The following is a 21021-nucleotide window of genomic DNA, read 5'->3' on the forward strand; positions in this document are numbered from 1 at the left end:
GGAATAAGTGTGATAGTTTTTCTAAATTAAAACAAAACAACTTATACTCGGGAGTGTGACTAATGCGATGTAACCCAAGTGACTTGTAAGATATGCCAGGGGAGCAGAGGATTCTTTGGCTCCACTGGGTTGTGTGGCTGCTGACTGTGACCTGCATTTCTGCCTCTGTGGCTCAGACACAGCCAAAATCTCCCATCAGAGGTCGATGTCTCAGAGCACACCATCAGACATGACCCTCTAAGATGGACACTGGACATCACAAGTCCTGTTGAAAATCAGTGCTGAGGTCAGTTTTCAGTTTTTTATGTTGTTGTTGCCTGGGATGGAACTCTCTTGTCTTCTCTAGCAGTGACATCCCTCCAACAGCTGCCAGTCATGCTGGGTAGCAGAATCAGAGAGATGGCAAGGATGGTGCTTACACTAAAATTTTGCATTGTTTTTCTCCATACAGACACTTGTTTGCTCTGGTCTTATCTCCAGTAGTCCCGTACACCTCAGAAAGGCTCGATATAGAGATTGTCTCTGCAGCCATTTGAGTCGTTTTGCTGCTGGAAATTAAAAGGACAATTGCAATAACTCTGCTGCATCATTGGCAGAGGAACACTGTCTCAGGATTGGGCTGCTGCTGGGAGATGGTGATGGGAGAGGCTAAAGGGCAGGGCAGGAAGGGTCTTGCTGCCTTGGGAGAGGCACTGTCTCTGCTGGTCTCTGATCTCTGCTGCAGTGGGGAGCTGTGGCCTTGCACAGGGACAGAACATCACCCAGCTGCAGGGAGACTTTTCCTTCACGGGAACTGCATCCCAGGCACTGCTGGGTTCCTCCCACTGCACTTACTGCCTCAGCTGGGGAAAGCAGAACCACTCTGTGCCTTTGCAAAGCTCCCAACTCGTGTGTTGTTGAACCACCTCTGTCTGATCTGATGAGCCCAAGCCATGTGGTTGCAAAGAACAGCTGGAACACAGAAGACTTATGAATAAATACAAATTGTATTTATTCAGGTTCAGCCTGCCTTAAGAGCTGCTGCTGCTCCAGAGAGTGAGTGGCACCCTCCTCTGCACGTTTCATGACTTGGCTCTTCTCTCTCAGCATTATTTCAAATATTTGGTTTTATTAAAGCTGCTGGTCAGGCTTATGCTTGCAAGCTTGAGGGAACAAAATGGTTGAAGATGGACTGTGCTGTGGTTAAGAGGATTTAGGACTGGATTTGTAGATTTACTTTCTCCTTCAGCTAGGGTCTTCCTGTGCAAGCTGCAGAGGGTCATTTGATCTCCCTCTGCCTTGATCCACCTTTGTGAAAACCAGATATTGGCCCCTTTTTTTTATATATGTATTTATATTGTACGTGTATGGTAAGGGCTTAATGCATGTAATAACCCAGTAATGCAGAGTAGAACATTTGGTTGCTACTTACCTACAAATAAGTAACAGGAAGGCAATTTCTCTATAATGAGATTCCAAATGTAATTTCCATAAGGAACCATTTTGGGGTTCAGGTTTATTTGTTGCATGCAAGTCATTAAGGATGATACTGTTTTCTAGTCAGTGCTGTCCTACTTCAGTTTTGAAAATCTTATATTCATTTGGGGCTGGGTGGGAGGGGAGGAAGAGAAATTTAAAACTTTTGTATTTAATTGGTCATGTATAAATCTCATAGGTTTTACCCAAAACTCATCATTGGTTTTAATAGATCTGCTTAACAAGAGTTGGTCTGAAATGCCTTAGGGTAATTAATGCTAATTCTTACATGGCCTTGACACTTCTGCAAAAATTCCTTCTAAAAGAAATAATCAAGGGACAAGTTATTATTTTAGCATATATAATGATGCATTTCAGGAAATATCATGGTAGAAACTAGATAACTAAGTTGAGAGAATTTTTTTATTAGATTAAAGCACTTGTGAATGAAAGTTCCCAGATGTCTTTCTAACTAACCTTACAAAAATATGATGTGACCAGAATCTACTCTCATATTCAGTCTAGAGAGCAAAGTAAAGATGTTTGAAAGAAAATATCTGGTTTCCTTTCCTAGCATGATAAATATGGCCCAAATTGGGAAAGCATTGAAGCATACACTTAGAGAAGTGCTTAAGTGTTTTCATCAGGGCCTAAGTAGTGAATTAGAGCAACTCTCTTACCCATGTTCAATCCACACTGATGTCAGTGGAAAGACTCTCATTAACCTCTGAGGATTTTGCATTAGATCTGTGGGTAAAATTCTGGTTCCTTTGAAGTTAGTGGCAGAGTTTCCATTAACCTGTGCCTGGGACTTCATTTATTCTGCAGAAGGAATGTTCTCAGCATAAAACATATGATCATGTCCTGATAAATATAAAGAAAATTGATGCTATTCATTTAGGAATATCCAGCATTAGCAATTAGTAGGAAGTATGAATACAAGGAAAAAAAAAACCTAATCTAATTATGTGAAAATTCTTGCTGTGTGATAAAATTGAAGTGGTTTCTGCATGTCTTACTACAAATGAAAGAGGTCAGTATTCAGAAACAGGTTTGAATTTATTTCAATATGTATTGAAAATACTTTTTGCTTTCAAACTTCTTCATAACCATTACAGCTCACCAGCCATAAAGCTTCATTTACCTCTGAGGATTTACTTGTTTCTCTGTCCCTGTAATGTTTTGGAGACCTGTTCATATTTTGAAAGGTGTTATATTGAAACCTGGAAGTTCTGTTCATTCCATGCTTCTGAGTCATTTTATTTGAAAACCTGTGAAAAAGGAAAGGAGTCTGAGACATTGAGGACAGATAAAATTGGTCTTCAAAAGTTCAAGAAGAGTAATTGCATCAATCTGTAAGAACATGGTTAGGGCTAGAACTCACAAATACAGACTGAAGGAATTGGGTGTGTTAAGCATAAAGAAGCCACAGTGAAGTGATGAAATGGCACACTGAGCTATGCTTTTCCTTCTGAGGCGAAAAAAACCCAATTAAATACCAGTATAACAATAGAAAATGTATCAAGGGCTGTAAAATATTGCATTGTGAATAGAAAGTATTTCTAAAACTAGTCTAGAAAGTGGCTAAATTATGGGCATGTTTGCTAAATTATACTAGAGGGAAACCTAGGTATAAATATTCCAGATTTATTTTAAACTGTATTCAACTTACTACCTTAATGGAGAAAATGCTATTTCATCTAAGAAATTGAATTAAAGAAGAAAAAAAAAAAAACCCAAACAAATCAAACAACACAACAAAAATAGCCAACCCTCAGAGATGAACAATTTCCATTATGAGCAGTGTATCTAGAGGATGTTTTGAGACCCTGTAAAGCTTTGGTAATCCTAAACAGAAAAATAAATGGAGCTTAATATTCCAAAGGGCTTCTAAGCAGTGTTTGCAGAGGAGGTCTGAGGGCAGTGGGCTTTGAGGAGACTTGCAGCACTGCCTCCTCACTTGTGGCATGTTGATGGAGGGAGGTGCTGTCCATGCTGGGAGGTCTGCATCCTCCAGAGGGGCAAGTCCACATGGCATCTTGGCTCTGAGCATTTGTCTTCAAGAGGAGACATTTGATAGAGCAGGCAATCACATCAAGTCATGGTGTGCTTTTCCTGTTTTTACAGGAGGAGGCACTTTGCAGGAGACTCACCAGCACTGCACCAAGCAGCAGTGCAGCTGCTGAACTGGAAAACTCAGTCACTGAGTCACCCCCTAAGCTCTGGGGGCTGCCAGGAGTCCTCAGCTGATGCTGAATATTTTAGGAATTGAGGGTACTCAACAATCCCAGAGATGGTGGCAGGATGATCTCAGGTGAACTCATTTTGGTGGAGTGGCTGCATGACAAACTCCTGAGGTGGCGACTGCCACTGCCAGCTCTGCACTCCCCAGCAGGGAAACCTGCATCAAAACAGGTGACATCACAGGTGACATCACATGTTTGGAAATGTTGATGGGAAATATATGTTCTGTACAGATGAAGAGCATTATCTCCCTGCATGAACTGGAACCTTCTGTATGGAGACATCTCCCTGTAAGCCTTCCCTGTGTGTCCAATAAACTCACACAGGAAGTAAGAAATACAGGTCTTGAGAGAAGGCAAACAACTAAAATCAAACAGCCAACTAGTCTGAAAGCACATTTCCCAGATAATGAAGTGTTCCTGAGTTCTTGAGTGCTGACAAGGAATCTTTATTGGGAAGTGTGTTTTACTCCAAGGCAACCATTTGCAGCAGAAGCCTTGAATGGCAGCAGTGCTGAAGAGCTTCTCAGGCACCCTCTGGTTCAGTGGATTAGTGCTCACAGGAAGTTTTCTTGACCAGGCTACAGGAAATAAATCTAGGCTGTGCTTCCCAGGGTTGCTTATGAACTGTCAAGTAGAACAACATAAAGAAATGCCAGAGAAAATGAAATTACCTTTGCTTCACGTATTTGTTCTTCGCAAGTCCACGTTGGCTATTACTCATCTTCACGTCACCCTCTGGTTTCCTACAGGCTTTATATTTCAGTATTTCCCTGCACACTGAAAGATGTATAAATCCCTAGGCCCTCTCTTGCTTATTTTATAGCACTCTGCATTCTCACCTCTCTCAACGTCTGCTCCAAAAACTGTGTTAGTTCCCTCAATACCTCTTTGATTTTTTTCCCCTGAAAAACAGACATAAAAACTTCCAACTTAGCCAAGTATTTTTCAAACTCTTTTGATTTTTGTCATGGTTGGTACACTAATCTCTCTGTGCCAGCATCAATTTTGTTATTCATCTGATCACAATTAACCTATTCAGTGAGGAGTGAGGCAGAAGAGAGACTAAATGCTTTGGTCTGCTCAGCATCATTTATTTAGCCATCTTTTCCTATTGAGGAGGCTGACTTTCCTTGACCTTCCCCTTCCTACCAACATAGCTTGTTTCATTTTGTATCTTGTTAGCTGTGCCTTTGTTTGTTGTGTTTTTGGTTTTGGTTTTTTTTCTTTACATGCTGCAGCAGTTCTTGGGCACAGTCTTAGAAATCAGTTGAGTAAATTTTAAGTTTTCTGATGCCTCTTGACTCAGCCTTTGCAGGACTATAGAAATCCTCCAGCTGCAGCTTTACCCACAGTCTGCTTAAAATCTTAAGCATTAACATTTAGAAGGAATAATAATCAGAGGATCAAGCAGTGTTTGATGACTCTTCTGTGGACTCTTCTGTAATTGTTAGGGTACTATAACAGAAAGTTTCTAGGCCACTAAAGGACGTATTCTCTCCTGGATTTCTGGTAGTATTTATAATTCAAGAGAGATGCTTATTATATCTGAATATATATGAGGCTCACCTAAAAGAATATTCTAGCTAATAGAGGTGTTTTTTGGTTTTTTGGTTTTGTTTGTCTTGCTGACAGATTTCACTGACTGGGAGAATTTTGAACACATTGATATTTTACTCCAATTTTTATCCTGTCTTTATCCTTCCATTAATGCTGTGCTTCTAAAAGCTTCTTTGTTTTTTGTCTGTCACCATTATTTGTTTTTATAATGAGCATCGCAAAGCCACAAAGCTACTATGTTATTACAGCAGAAATAATTGATATTGTGTATGTATAAACACCAAAAATTCACTTTCTAAAACTGACACCATCTTGATGATCTGGTTATTGATAACTCTAGAACTAAACTCTGTATAACTGAATAGCACAAAATCTCTATGCCCCGATGGGCCGATGAAAATCTAAGATAATACAATTTTTGTGTTTAGCTGCCTGTGATATAAGGGGTTTGGAACTTTTTGCTGGATGATCAGTTGTGGTTATAAGCTGAGTGCACCATTTATACAGCCACTGAAAGTGATATTGGGATAAAGTGATAAAGTGCCCAAACCCTACTGAAACTCATCTGGTACTCCCTGGTGGTAATGAAAATCTCTTCCTCCTAAGCAGAAATATTGATAAGGGTATAATGAAATAATATTTGTTTGATTCTGATTGAGGTTTTGAAGACTTGGGAAAGTGCTGTAACACCAGCCAGTATCTGTGGAGTCAAACTGCAATATAGGGATGTCTGTGAAGAATTATTTTGGAAAGAATCAGTGATATTTGCTGAGAATGTGGGTATGTGGGTACTGATACACACAGTATCTTGCCTCTTTGCAAGAGCCTGTGCAGGTCTGGGCCATGCTCTTCTCCAGCACCTGCATGGCTTGGACTGAAGTATTTAAGTCCTGCCTCTGAAAACCAACCAAATCTGAAAAAAGCCCTAAACCAAACCCAAGAACAACAAAACCCCCCAAAACTGAAATAACCCAACCCAAACAAAAAAACAAACAAAAAGCTACCCCAAAATAAAAACTGACCAACCAACCAAACCCCCCCAGCAAACAAAAAGAAAAAGAAAGAAAAATAAGGGGAAAAAAATGAAACTAAAAGAATCTAGGGCTGAATCCAGCAGAAATAATCACCTCCATGGAAATGAGAGCCCCCAGGTACTTTTCTGACTGCTGTTGAAAGGATGATGGCTTTGGGTAATACAAGCCATGATGCCCTGTCCCTCCCTCCTGTTGCCACCCCACTGCTGACATTTAATGCAGGAGCAGGAGCTGTGCCCTGGTGAAATATCACTCCTGTCACTTTGGACGACACGAGCGGCGCTGGGGGACAGCGGGCAGCGAAAGCACCAGGCAGGAGGAGTCATCCTTCCCAGCTGATGAAAGATAACTTAGAAGGGGATGCATAATTACTGAGAGAGGCTTCTCAGAAACCAGAGGTGGAAAGAGTGACAAAGAAAGCTCGTGTTGAAAGGTGCTCAGAGTGACGTGCGCGGCTCTTTCATGGCACTCGTGCATCCCTCCACCCGGGTAGAGTTCCTGTAGCTGGAATCAGGCCCCTCTCCACTCATCAAACACTCTGTGCTGATTTTAATAGGCAAGATGAAACAGAAGACAGCTCAGTATGGGTTTAGGTTGAGTCATGGTTATTGAATTTGTCCAAGGTACAAAGGTGCTGTTTGCAGCAAAATGAAATAAGTGATAAAAAAAAATCCACAAAGAACAAAGGGACCGGAGAGTAATATTTGTCACACTCTCAATGGTCTTCTGTTTGGTATATGAGAGGGAAAAAGAGTAAGGAACATGCTGCAAACTTGCAACAGTGAGGTGCCTGAAAAGAAAAAATGTTTAATGAAAGCATTTTTTTACTCAACTCTACAAAAGTTTGGGTGGGGGTGGACAGTTGGGCTGAACTGAAAAAAACCTCACAAATAACAACGCAACAAGAAAAGGAAAATTGAGGAACAATGGAGAAGCCTTCAGAGTCCCTACATGGAAACCCTACAGATGTACTTGCTGGATGCTGTGCCTGGTTCTGTCCTTGTTCTGTGAGTGCCCATGCAATGCTGAGCTTGGAGCTGTCCTTCCAGACATGAGGCTCCTGCAAAAGTACTTGTGCTCCTCTGAACCTTCTCTGCTTTCTGAGTTGTAAAGGAGCATGGCTGCTTGAGTGCTTAAGCATCTGAGATTTAGTCTCTCTTTTGGCTCTTAAAGATAGGAATAGTTTTCTTTATGTGTCCCAGGCCCCTGTGATGATAAATAGGTGCTATCAAGGGGCGAAGGGTAAGTAGGTGCCTCCTTGGTCAGGTTGTGGTGGGCTGAGGACATAAGTGCAGCAGGACTTGTAGGTAGAAAAGTCTCATAGGGAATATTATCTATAGTTACTTTATATGAGCACTCCTGGCTTCTGTACACAGGCTGCCCTTAATTTGGCCCTTATATAGGTTGTTTAATCTTTTATGAAACATTTATGTCAGAAGAAAATGACAATACTGAAACAAATTGGAATGGAAATCAAATGAGAGGTACTTGCAGAAGAACCCTTTGCCCTCTCTTCTTTAAATGGGTATGTAATCAACCTCTGCTGACCTTTGCCACCTAATTTCTCAGTTGTGGCTTCTTTTCCAGGAGGAAGCAGCCATAGGTAGAAGACTCTTGGGCAGATGTGAGCCTTTGCTTTGTAGTAGGAAAACAAAACTAGTCCTGCTGTTAGAGCACCATTTTTGTCAGTAAATCTGAAGTTACTGTGTTTCTGTCTAGTCTATTATTTTTATTCCAATATTATAGATCTGAAGTTCTCTGCTCTTACTCCAGGGAAGCAAATAACAATTCTGCTGTGCCATAACTTTTAGTTAAGTCTTTTCCTACCAAGCCATCACACTGTTGCTCACTGGTTAAGTGTGCTTAGTGAGACATTTGCTGTGGGCATTTTTCAAGTAGTCATGACTTAATACAAAACAAGGCTTGAAGAAAACAAGACAACATAGTTTCATTTTTATGTCCTGACCCTTGTAAAGGAGCAGACTTGGGCTACATTTTGTGTCTGTGCTGTTGGCACCTTCACTGTGCTGCTGTGGTGCCCAAGAAGAGCTTGGCATTCCCATCTTCTCCAGCCTCACAATGGTAGTAGAGGGGGTGAACAAAAATTAACTTGAGAAGCATTTTGGGTAAAATTCCATCTACCAATTCTGGTTTCCTTGCAAAATACAGGATCTGGATTCTTTGGAAATAGGTTTTGCCAGACAAAAAGAGGGGGAAAATCCAAATGCTTTCTTATGAAATTTCTAAATGCTGGGTTTATTTCTGTCTAGGTAAACAAGTGATTAGAGTTGCAAAGATTAAGCTGTAAGAGAAATGTCTCCAATGAAATTAGTGTGAGAATGGTGGAAGAGCTGAAATAATTATAAATTTCTGTAACTGAAGATGAAACAACAATTCCTTTATCTTGGGTTTGCTCTGGCAGGTTTTTATGGGGGTATTATATTTGCCCATGACCCCTCAGTGATTTAATTTGCCTCAGTGGTCACACCTGTATATTTATAATTAGCTCTTAGAATGAATGAAGTTTCTAAGCAACATGCGTATGAACAACTTCAGTCTCCACTGAGTCTTCCCAAGAAGTGTTTGGGGAGTTTTTCTGTGTGTGAGGACAGTACAGAGTAAAAAGGAGAAAAATATTCCCATCAGCCTCTCAGCCAGAGAAGATTCATAAGTTAACAGCTCTCTCTGGGGTTCTGGGCTTTTCTTACTTCCCAATAATTAAATTTGCTAGGTTCAAGTAAGATTTCAGGCTATCTTGGATGATGAGAATCTACAAATACATTTCACTTACAAAAACTCCCTTAAAGTCCTCAATGTAAATAAGAGATGTATTTGAAATTCATACTATGACCCAAAATTCCTCCTTGTTGACTCTCAGTTTTGCTGGCATTCTGTTACTTTGTTCAGGAAGGGAACACAAGCCTGTACAAGGAGGCCAGTGGCCTCTCTTCAGCATAAGGACACCTGAGTGAGTACTTGGCTGCTGTGCTGGGGCCTGAATTTGCTCTTCCAGGTACCATTTAAAGATGGGTTACATGACACTCACTCAAAAACTGTGATGGACACAAAATTCCTTTTCTTCCACCTATTAGCAGTGCCTTTCTAGTAGAAATTTCTTACAAAATTAAGATTTAATTATTCTTGTGAAGTGTAATGCAATATATTAGTTTTTATCATAGGAGGTATTATCACACTGTAAATAATTGAAGAAAGCATAAATTAGAGTTGATGATCTTAATGAAAGAAGCACATTTTCTGATGATTTTTTTTAATATGAGTTTCTTTGCTGAATTCTGCAAATTAGCAAGTAATTTGTAATGCTTATCCTGAACATTATGTGAATTAGTGACAGTCCATTGTAATTAGGTTTTTTTAAAACCAATTAGCAAGTGAGAGAGGTCTCATGGTTTATTTAGAATTACTCAGAAAAAAAAGGAGCCTAATTTTATTTGTACTGTATTTTTTCAATATTTTAATGCTTTCATTTCCTCTTAACAAAAGAACTCTCTTGAAGGCACAGAGAAGAGGGATGATAAAATCCTAAGTCACCTCCTTTCCTGCTAGATGTAGGTTCCTTCTATTTTCAAAGGTTTCTGAATCAGACCCAATGTGATAAATACAACATTCTATAGGGCAGGCAATTAATTCTGTTTTCTGCAGATACAGTCTAATGCCTTCACTTCGAGATAATTTTTTTTCTACATGTCTTTGCACACTAGAATATTTTTAATTTCCATTTTAACATCAGTGGAACTTCTCTTTCACTTCTTTTTCATTTAGTAATAAATGTATTGCAATAGAAACGGAATTTTGTGAGTTTTCAACCCTGTCCATAGAAATCTTTAGTTTTTTTCTATTTTTCTATGAAGAGTCTTATGATATGAGCCTGTTTTCCTTTGCTGTTGCCTCATGATGTCAAAGTGAAAAGGATTTGGCTGCTATATATTCATAAACTGCTATAGGAGGTTGGACGAGGTGCTTGGCAGAGATTCATGGAGCAGCTGAGATGTTGACTTCTTGGCTACTGCAGGATTAATATGGACACTACAGCAGTGTGCACAGCAGGGCTGCAGCCATCAGCACCAAGGAAAAGTATTCTCTCTCAGCTCAGAGCAGGGGGGTCAGTCCTTTCCTTCTGTCGCTTTGCTGTGCAGCAGCACGCCGGGTGATAATTGGAATCTGTGGGTGATGAAGGGCTGGTGATCCTTGGTGTGAAAGATGTGACCTGTGTCTGAGCTTCAGAGCCCTGCAGCTCTTCACATGGTGCCTCTGTTTGCACTGGAAGGCCAAGACCAGCTGAGGGATCCAGCTACTCCTTCACAGCCCCTCCGTGGATGGAAGTCACGTTACAGCACAAAAGCTTCTTTGCTTTTCTTTCCAGTCTGATCTTATTTCCCAAGATGCATGTTGAGAGGAAGTCCTAGGGATTCTTCGTGCATTATTCAGCTGCAGAAATACTCTCCTTCTTCAAGCAAGGTATTTTGTTTCATTTTCTATTTATCCTGTGCAAAATAAATGTTTTGTAGTTTAAGTGTAGTTGTGTCGTCTGTGTGCATCCTCTTTGGCACTGTTTTTGGGTTCTTTTGCTTTTTGGGTTTTTCTCCTCTTGGTTTTTTACCATCTTCCACAAATCAGTGGGAGAGTTCAGAGCTGAGATGCTCAGTAAATTACAGCAGTTTTGTTTATTGGTGGGACCAAGCTTAGAAAAACTGAGTTAATAACCAAAACAAAGTGAGCATTTCTTGCAGGAGCAGAGAGATCCTGGCTGCTGCTGCTGGAAGAACTCAGGGCTTCCCTGGACCAAGTTCATCACAGAGCTCTGTGAAGTACAACTGCTGGGAGAAGTGATTTCAGTGGTGAGGTTCAAGCAATGTAACTAACCTGACTATAAAAATCTAGAAACAAAAGGCAGAAAGCTGTGGTAAAGATTTTCTTCCCCAGTCAGAATGTCTGTAAGAATAGGTGTTAATTAACAACAGAGGAAATCACAGGAGGCTGCAGAGAACTGTGGAATAGAGCAGATGCATATAAAGAAAATTAATGTGCTCTAGAACAAATTGAAGCATGACTGCTGTAGCATTTATCATGTTTCATTACAAGCTGACTTACTGAAAGATTCTTTGCTTGAGATTCCTCTGATGCTGAGGCTGGCTGCCTCTGAACATCTCACACATTTTTAATCATTTTAATAGTTTGTTTTTAACGGCTGAACTTCCCTTGTGGGTTATACAGATACTACTTTTCTTTTTCTACTATACTTTGAAATTCTCATCAAGAATTCTCAGCAGTTTTGGTGGTGGAAGAGAAGTTTGCTGAGTACATCAGCCATGGTAATACCTGAAAGTCTTGCTCAGTTTTGGGAGGGAAGAACAGGTGAGCTTGAAGATAAATAATTATGGGACATACACAGTATCTGGCAGAAAATTCTAGTAATTTTCCTCTCTGATATACACTTATGAATAGATATATCTTCTAGTTAACCAGCTGTGGATCACTTCTTGCTCTGCATAGAGGTAACATCTGGCTTAAATAAGAGGAGGGAAAAAAAAGAACAAATTATCCAAAAAGTACTATTTATCTTGTCCCATTTTCCAGACTAGAAGTTTCAGTAGGTAGTTTAAATTGAATGGCAGGTACCTAAAAGGCTCCTGAAACATGAGTTTTAAAAATATAAGCAATGCATGAAAATTTTAAAGACAGGAAAAGAGTTTCAGTTCTGATTCTGAGCTCCAAATTGCTCCTGTGTTTGGTCTGATTCTTAGAAGGAAAAGACCAACCTACTCCTTAAAATCATCAGTAGGATGTGTGTGTCCCCTGGTACCTCTAAGCAAACCAAAAGATTTCACATTACATTAATTTGCACAGTTTGCAAATATTTCTGAAGCAACCTCTTGATTAGATTTCCCATTCCTGAGTAATGAGATCTTTGCAGGGCCCTTAAGAAATGTATTATTGAGAAAAATACCTTAAATTATTTGTTTAGCAGATGAGGGGAACCATTGAGAGAATATGGACACAATGTAAAATATCACCTGGACATATATGGGGTTGGAATTTGTGTGAGAGAAAAGGACTTTTGCTGCTCTCAAAAAGAGATTTATGTGTCTCATGTAACATTGATAATAGTGGCAGCCTCTTCCTTCCTCTCAGCAGGAATAGCTATCAAAGATGAAAGTATCTTTGTAGGCCAGCATGAACTGATTTCCTCAGTCCTGTGCATGATAATATTTTAATTAGGCAATTCCTTGTGGTGGTGAGGAGATTTTCAATTAAACATTTTTAAAAAGCATTCTCACTTTCTCTAATTACCTTACTTTAATTTCTTAGTGAAGGAATAAATCTCAACAGACAGGAATTCATTCACCTGGATTTTTGGGTGCTATAAGGTTGGTAGAAAATATAGAAGGCAATATGCAGTGGATGAAATATTAATGACTACTCTGTTTCTAATGCAAGTTATTTGTGATTAAGAAAATGGGTGATGCAGAGTGTGATGTGTGGAATTTCTTGTTCTTTTCAAGACTAAAACATGAGACATTTTTTATAGTTGAAAATACTGTAATGCCATTCCTTTGACTGATACCAGTTGTCTGTTCAAACCTTGAAAAACCAAATTATTTCCTGACCAGTGGAATCAAATCTAATATGGAAGAAGTCAAAACATTTACCTGAAGATCCTTTCATCAGCTTTTTATTAACATTTCACAGAAGTTACGTGGGGGTTAATAAGAGACTAAGAGATGCTACAGGTGTCATGACATGTCACACATACATTCACGTGCTTGGACCATTACAGATGTTGTAGAGGACTATAAGTGAATGAAAATGCTTATTTTATATATAAACTGCTTTTTTTACAGTTTATATGTAAATTATAGACAAATGGAGGTGCTTAGACTCTGTAGTGACTTTCTCACACCTATATGAAACACATGTTTTATACAATGTTTACACAGAATTTTTACTGCTCCTCTTCTATTCTGACCAATGAAGTATTTTGGTTGTTTCTGATACATGTAGCAGCTTAATTACTCTTTTGAAACCCATGAGCATTTCGGAGGAGATGAAATTAAAAGCAGGAATTCTTATCCCTGTGGTTAAGTGGGCCTTTTAGTAGTGAAGAAATTCCCACTGATGAGAAAAATCTCATCAAGCACATTCAGAAACAACTGAGTAAGGCTCATCTATTCTTCACATAAGGAGAAAACCCTGGAGATATTGAGATGATTATTAGTTCATGGTTTTCCAAAGAGCTGGGATCTCACTCACACTGGACATAACTAGAATCTAATTATTTTTTTCATTTTTTAAATTTAAATCTTAGTTGTCATAATTCTTGCTGAAAGATATGAAATATAGTTTGTCTTTTTTAGAAGTTGTAATAGGGAGAATGGGGACCTGGTAACAGGATACCCAAACTAAACCTGGTTGGAAATGTTCAATGGAACAGTTTGTCCACTACAAAATACAGCTTGAAGGGTGGTGATCAGGATTAAATATTAATTAGGACATGTTGACATTTGACTGAGAAATCTGATAAGGAAAAGCCAGAATAAATATAAATAAATATTTTCTTTACTTGATCTTATGCATTTCTATCCCAATTTATATTTTAAATAATATAATAAATACCTTGAGTCTTTGATAACAGTATTTGTTTTTATAAAGTTTTGTCACTTAAAATATTTATAGTTGGTTACAAATCGTTTTATCAGAATTCTCTTTCTGCAGGTAAATTAAAATTTCGAGTTTATATTCCAATTCAAAATAAAGCCAGATTTTTAAATGCTTTTCCTGCAGGAAGAAAATTTATCTTTTTAAATGGATGTACATTTGTCTTAATATAGTTTCAGTATCAAAGATTTTCACTGCATTTGACTGACATTAATTGGAGGGGACAGATGGTGGTGGCAGTGAGGAGGAAATCTCTCCAGCATTGTGTAGCATTGATAACAGGATATGCAGGACAAGAGCTGGCAAAAAACGGATAAATAGCACTTATGCAAGAAATTGATTAATTGAGATTAAAAAAACCAAATAAACAAAAGAAAAATCCACAGTATAAACATAAACTAACAGCAATAAAAAAGATTTTCTGTTGTCTTCATGAAGAATCCCTAGAAGTTCACTCTTGTTCCCCTGCACAGGTGAGGTCACACCTTGAGTGCTGTGTCCAGTTCTGGGCCAAGAAAGGTGAACCTCACCCTCATGGAGGTGTTGGAGCAAGTGCAGGGAAGGGCAGCAAAGCTGGTGAAGATCTGGAGGGTAAATCCTGTGAAGAACAGCTGAGGGAGCTGGGGGGATTTTTACTTTGGGGATCTATTGGTTTTGCCAAAGGAGAATGTGATCTACTGAGTTGTCAGGCTTGTAGAGCAATGGGGTTGTTTCAACAGAAACGAATTAGATACTGATACAAACACATGGTAATTAACTTTCAGCAATTAATATTTATTACCAGAAATCAGATTATGTCGTTATTGGTGTTTAACTCTCATGAAACAAGGCACAATTGAATTTTTTTCAAAATACTGAGATTTTTTTTCATACTGTAAATATTTCTTTCTAGAGAACTTTAGAAAGAGATAAAAAGAGAACTATGTAAAGTTATACGAGGAACCAAAAGAAAAGTCTGGCATAGAAATAGAGAATGGTTTTTTGACCCCCCAGGCTTGGAAAACAACTGCTTTCTAAACATGAGACTCTGCTTTCCTTCCCATAATCACTGCCTTTCCTCCAGGCACTTGCTCAAAGTGAATCAGCTGCAGCATTAATACTTCTGCACAAGACTCTTGACAAAGTGTGTGATACCAGACTCCATGAGCTCGAGCATTGCTGAGAAAGGGATTTTTCAGGGGAGCAATATTGTGCCTTGAAACACCTGTGTGAGCCACAGAAATACTTCAGACCCTTTGACAAACAGCTCTGGAAACAGAAGTGATGTCTCTGCCTGCCATACTGGAGAGGAGGATGAAGAAAAAAGGTAAAACCATTTCCCAGCTGTGAGTTCTCAGTTTTCTGAGTTTCTCCGACTTTCAGCAATGCTGCTGAGTTTGGACTTGGTATGCCTGTGGTTTCCAGCAAGAATAACAAAGTCAAATAGCCACTTGCTGGTGGTGATCTGGAGTGATTTGTGTTTGCTAGGGCCAGTTCCCAGTTGTGATGTGTTTAAGTGGAGCAGATGCAACAATTTAAAAGACTCTAAACCTACATTTTGTCCCTGTTGGCTCTTTTGGGGTGAGACATGGCTAAACCCTGTGGTGAAAGTGGTCTGTAGGAGCCTGGCTGTGGTGGGGAGAGACTTGCCATTCTCCCAGGGATCCCTGCTGAAAGGCTGCCCTGCATCAAGCCCACAGATCCCTTAATTTGACTTTTGTTTGGCCCCTGGGTCAGGTTGAGGGCTCAGGTACAGGTAAGGCAGGATGGAGCCTGGTGCAGTGCCCTGCTGCAGTTATTTATCACCCCTGCACAGAACCTGCAGCACTGAAGCAGCATTATTACTGCTTTATCTGGGGAATGTGTGGTTAGAATGCTTCCTTTTCTGCACTGCAAATGAGAAGCTGGTAGGGAAAGAAGAATGGTGCAATGGGCTTTCCAGAGCAGAACTGACAGGCTGCTGTTCCTGCAGGGGCACATCTCCCAGTGGCAGCTTCCTAGTGCATATGTGCATGATGATCCATCAGTGACTCACAGAATGCTTTTCACTTCATCATAGCAAATGATTAAAAAAAAAAAAAAAGAGAGAGAGAAAAGAAATAATACAATTTCCATATCCTTATAAATGCAGTAGGAGGCTGTGATTAGAAACAAGCAGTTTAGCATGTGCAGGCTAAGAGCACGGCAGCAGTAGCAGCAGGTTAGGTGTTATTGCTGTTATTGAACAGAGCACCAGGGTGACCACATTTTACAAGAGCTTTATTGGTTCACTCTAGTAAAAATGAATCACATCTCTCTCCCTCAGCTCCTCATCTTTTCCCCTCAAAAGACTGATAGGAAAAAGTATGATTAAAAACCTCCAACATGAAAAAAGTTCGACTTCATACGTCAGTGCTGTGTACAGATGGATGATTCACCAGAATCCATCTCTGTGTTTTTAAGCTGTTTTATTGTTTGAAGTGCTAGCATGTCAGACTTTATAGAGATTCCAGGTTTGAGCCTCTGCTAGTACCTGCTTTTATCAGGTAAAATGTTCTGTGGTGGCACAGAAGAGGCTCCTGCTGAAAAGTGCTCCCCTTTGTGAGTTTGATGGAAAAATAAAGAGAAATCTACGTGGAATCTCCATTTCTGTGCTCTGAGGGATTATTTCCCTGGAAGTTTATACTGGGCACTTAAATGACATCTAGAGGTGCTTTTCAATATCAGATACCATCTTTTGCAACATAGGACGGGGTGAACTAGACAGTTTTCCAACTCTGAATCAATTTTGTTACTTTCCAACCTCAGTTAAGCAGCTTTTAACTTTTGTTACCGCTACAGTCTTGGGAGCTACAGGCAGCAGAAGGTTCAGCCATACACCATTCACCAGGCAAGAGACTTCATGCCAGGCAGTGCAAGGGCTGAAAGCCATTATTTAAGAACCCATATCATAAAAGTACTTACAGATATAAAAAAGGATGGGGCACCAACCTGCAAGCAGCAAAGAAGAATTGAGTTTATAGTCCTGTCATATGTGCATTTAAACTGAATTTATCATTGTTGCTACTTGCAACAAAACTGTACTAGTCAATGTTCAGCTGCAGCAGCACCACTTGCCAAAGCAAAACCATCCTGACTGTGACAGGAACACGTCTGTAGTGCCTGGCATCTGACAGTTCTGAAGCATTTTGCAGTACAAATGTTAATTAAGCTTTACAAAAGCTTTGTAAAGTAGGTAAATGCCATCAACAGACATTTCAGCTAAGGCACAGGGCTCCCTCTCCCATGAAAGGGCATCAGGGTGTGGGAGGGGACATGTTGGGTGGGTAGCCCAGTGTGTGGGGCCAGATTTGTGCTCAGAAGAATAAGTCTTCAATTGCTGCATGATCTTTTGTGCTTGAAAATTGGGACCTACATCACAGCTGGGACCTCTGCTATGGTTACAGCAGGAAAACTCAATACAGTAACAGAAATGTTCCATAGACTGGAGTAGCACAGTGGTCTGTCTGCTAGGGAATTATTTTGGATTTCCCCCCAAATGAGACTATGATTCAGCTTTTGATATGCATCACATCTCCTCTTGTTGCCATGAACCCTTCCTTGTCCTAGAAGTGTGACCCTGTACCTGGGCTGTGGTGCTGTGTTGTGAGGGCTGGCTCTGCACAGCTCGCCAAGAGCGGCCACGTGCCCTCTGCTCAGGTGTGAGCCTTCATTTCATCCACACACTGCTGAATTGTTAGCAGTGTGTGTGCATCCTGTCAGCCCTTCATGTTCTCCCTTCAGTGCTCTCAGTTTCCTGGCAGGAGGAGAAAATGCTCCTGGCTTGTAGCTGGAGCTCTTTGCTGTCACAAGTCCTTGCCACAGCCTCTCATCGGAAGGGTGAGTGCTGTGTCCGACAGCCCACCCCCGAGCTGCAGTCTGACATCCAAGGCTTGTGCTGAGTGTTATTCAGACCCATCTGAGTCTTACATGTAAACACTGCAGAATTTCATGGCAAAAGGGTGGGAGGCAGGAGGAGGAGGCAAAGTGCCCAGTGCCCTACTTAGCAAATGCCTAAAGCCTGGCCCGCTGCATTGCCTTGTCAGACTCTGCACGCTGCAGAACTGATTAAACAAAAACCCAACGTGCTGGGGCCAGAAATTGCCCGGTTCAATGTTAACATTGTGTAAACACCCTCCAACTGACTAAATTCTAGCAGGTCCAAAAGTTGCCAGGAGCATTTTGATGCTTTCCCTCCCTGCTGGAGCTAAGGCTGCAGCTCCAGCTCCCTGGGTCTCCCTGGGACTCATTAGCGTGGCACCACCGTCGCTGCAGGCGAAGGCAGCCACGGGGGACAGTGCCACACGTGCAGAGAGTGGCAACCTTCACACAGGAGAGGAACAGTGAAGCCAAACTGCGGTGCAGGGGAAGGATCATGCTTAATAATATGCAAATCAATGTAGCATCTCACAAAGATTTGATTTGCGTTTCGAGGCAGCTGCTAAAAATGTTGTTTTAACCCCTCTTGGGAGTGTAAATATATCCACTAGACCCAGACTAGATGGAGGGTGATTACATTTTCTAATAACTTTAATTTTACAAGGTAGAACATTTGAAAGCTGACATGTCTTTCATCCTTGGACCGAGCGTGTTGGGGAGATGCCCATGTAAGGGTAATTGCATCAGTGCTAATACAGCACAACCCTGCCAACTGCACAAAGAAATGCCCTGCAGATTTGTCAGGACGTGAGGAAATTTTGCTAGACATAATGAAATGTGAAATATCATTTTCGATGCACAGAGGACATGCTTTCTCCTTGCTTTTTATTGTTTCATCACAGGCAGCCCAATGCTCAGTGGTGCTACCTGGGTTCAGTCATTGCATCTTCGGGCTGCACATCCACCTCACTGAATCCCCTGCTCAGGTACTAACTCAGGAAAGTCTGAAGTAGTGAAATGAAGTAGTGAAGCCTACGTGTTTTCCCATTTATGAGGGCAAATGATTTGGGTTCTTTGCCTTCCTGTAACCAATTCCACACGTTGTTAAGCTTGTGTAACTCAGGTGGCTTTTTATTGCCTGTGCCTTGTAGAAAACAACCCTAGACTTAATGCAGTTGTTTCCACATGACACAGCAGTAAGAAAAAGCAATATTATGGCCCAGTGATGGTGAGAAGCAGAGAGATGCCTCTGGAGGCAGAGACCTACACGAGGGCTGAAGTCCTGGAGCCAGGAAATGAATAAATGAGCAGCACACTGCTGTGCTAGCACTTGGGGAAGGGTTGTTTGTGTCCTGCTCTGCTAAGTTACTGTTCAGGAGATAGAAAATTGGTATTTCTGTGGCTTGGATCCATTTTGATTTGTTTTCCTGTATTCAAATCATCTGCCTCCAGCTGCTTTCTTGGGCTGAGCTTGACAGAGATGCACAAAAGTCTCATCATCTTATAAAGAAGATCTGTAATTCTCCTCCCTTTAGTTTTTGTTTGGGGCATTTGTGGTAGCAATGTCACGGTAAGGGCCCAGGATTCCCTGCTCTACAAACACAAAACCAAAAGGCAAAGGGCCCAGGATGTCTCTAGGCTTTACTCGGTTTAGACACACGCTGTTGATTGCAAATACAAAGGCATTGATGGGCTTCATTGTATCTCGTGCTGCCCTTGACAAAATTTTCTCAACAATTAAAATGAGACCCTAATGAAAGGGCTGCCCAAGGGCTGTGCCATACTCAGACAATGTTTGTATCAGTCAGCCAGGAGCCCATTTCACTTCAGCCATGCAGGTGTTGTCTCCTCCTCATCCAGCTGTGGGCAGGGAGCAGTTGTGCCGAGCTGCAGGATTTGTGCTGCTCTCTGACTGATGCTGCCTTCAGCCTGTCTCCATCACAGGAGAGGAAGGAAGGGAGGGAAGGAGATTCTGTCACCCTCAAACAATCTACTGTTTCCTTGGTGTTTGCTCAAACATTTAATTATTCTCTATGTTATGTGTCTTGTGTGGCACCGTTATGAATTTGTCTCATCAGATGAAGGAACCTTTTATTAACAACTATTCCCCTTCTGCCTCTCCTTCCCCAGGATCTCCCTGCACTGCAAACCAGGCAGCTCTTGGTCTCTGTTTTGGGCTCTAAGCCTTACAAAACCAGGCATATTCTCTTATGCTTTGCTTTGCACTTCTTCTGGTTTTCAAAATTATCTTTTAAAATTGAGGTACTGGGGGGTTATGGAATATTCATCACCAGTCTCACAAGTGCTGCAGATGGAAGTATATTTACCTTTCTATTTGTCTCTTACTTGTTCATACATCTAAGGATAATTTTCTAGCTTGCAGTCCCCTATTCTGTAGCTGTGCCTAAGTGCACTTCTTGTTCCTAGATACACAACCACAAATTTGGCTTTAAATGAACCCAACTATGAATGGATTTCACTGAGATATCAAAGTTTATTAAAAATTAAAAAGATCTCATCTAACTCTGCTCCAGCTCCTCTGTGCAGACTCTCTTTAACTGGCTTAAAATGTTTGTTCCTAGAACTTTAACATCCTCTTTAGTTACTCAAGGATTGGATAACCATTAATTTTCCTACTTCCCTTTTCATGGATGGAATGGAAATATGTATTGAACATTTTACCTCTTCTGCATTTTATTAAAAACTCTGCTGTGCTGCTGAAGTTCTTTTGCTCTGTTTACTTTGTCTTCAGCCAGGCCCAAGATGACTTTTTCCTCTGTCATTCTTAGTTTTCCTAATAAATATTTCATCTTTTTTATACTGTTTACAGCAATTCCTATTGATTTCCTACTTCTCAGTCATTTTATATTGGCTTTTTGTTCCTAATTGCCTCCTTTACTTTTCATCAAATGAGAATTTGCTTTTAGCCAAACTTTTTTTTTTAATTGTGGTATTGGTATTGTGTCTCTTGTCCATCTCATGATTTTTTTCCCAAGAACTCCCCAGTCTCATCCTTTCTACTTTTTCAGTCAGTTTTTGGGCATTTTATGTTCTTTAGTTTTTGGGCAACAGCTCTTTTGAGGCCTCAGCTATAACATTGTGTATGCCACATTTACCCTTCTCCTTTCTCTTTTGTTCTCATTTTTTAATATATTTTTTTTCTTTTTTGGTCACTTTTT

General features: G+C 40.5%; 1 long non-coding RNA gene across 1 annotated transcript in view; it reads left to right on the plus strand.

Annotated features, from left to right (window-relative positions):
- LOC147650058 (uncharacterized) overlaps positions 1–6257 on the plus strand; it is a 53053-nt gene extending 46796 nt beyond the window's left edge. Inside the window, exon 2 of the long non-coding RNA XR_015277434.1 lies at positions 3583–6257. This is a non-coding gene — a long non-coding RNA (uncharacterized LOC147650058). The remainder of the gene's footprint in view (positions 1–3582) is intronic.
- Positions 6258–21021: the final 14764 nt, after the last annotated feature.

Source organism: Cyanistes caeruleus, chromosome 17, assembly GCF_971803275.1.
Source record: "Cyanistes caeruleus chromosome 17, bCyaCae1.hap1.1, whole genome shotgun sequence".
In the NCBI taxonomy this organism is placed as follows: domain Eukaryota; kingdom Metazoa; phylum Chordata; class Aves; order Passeriformes; family Paridae; genus Cyanistes; species Cyanistes caeruleus.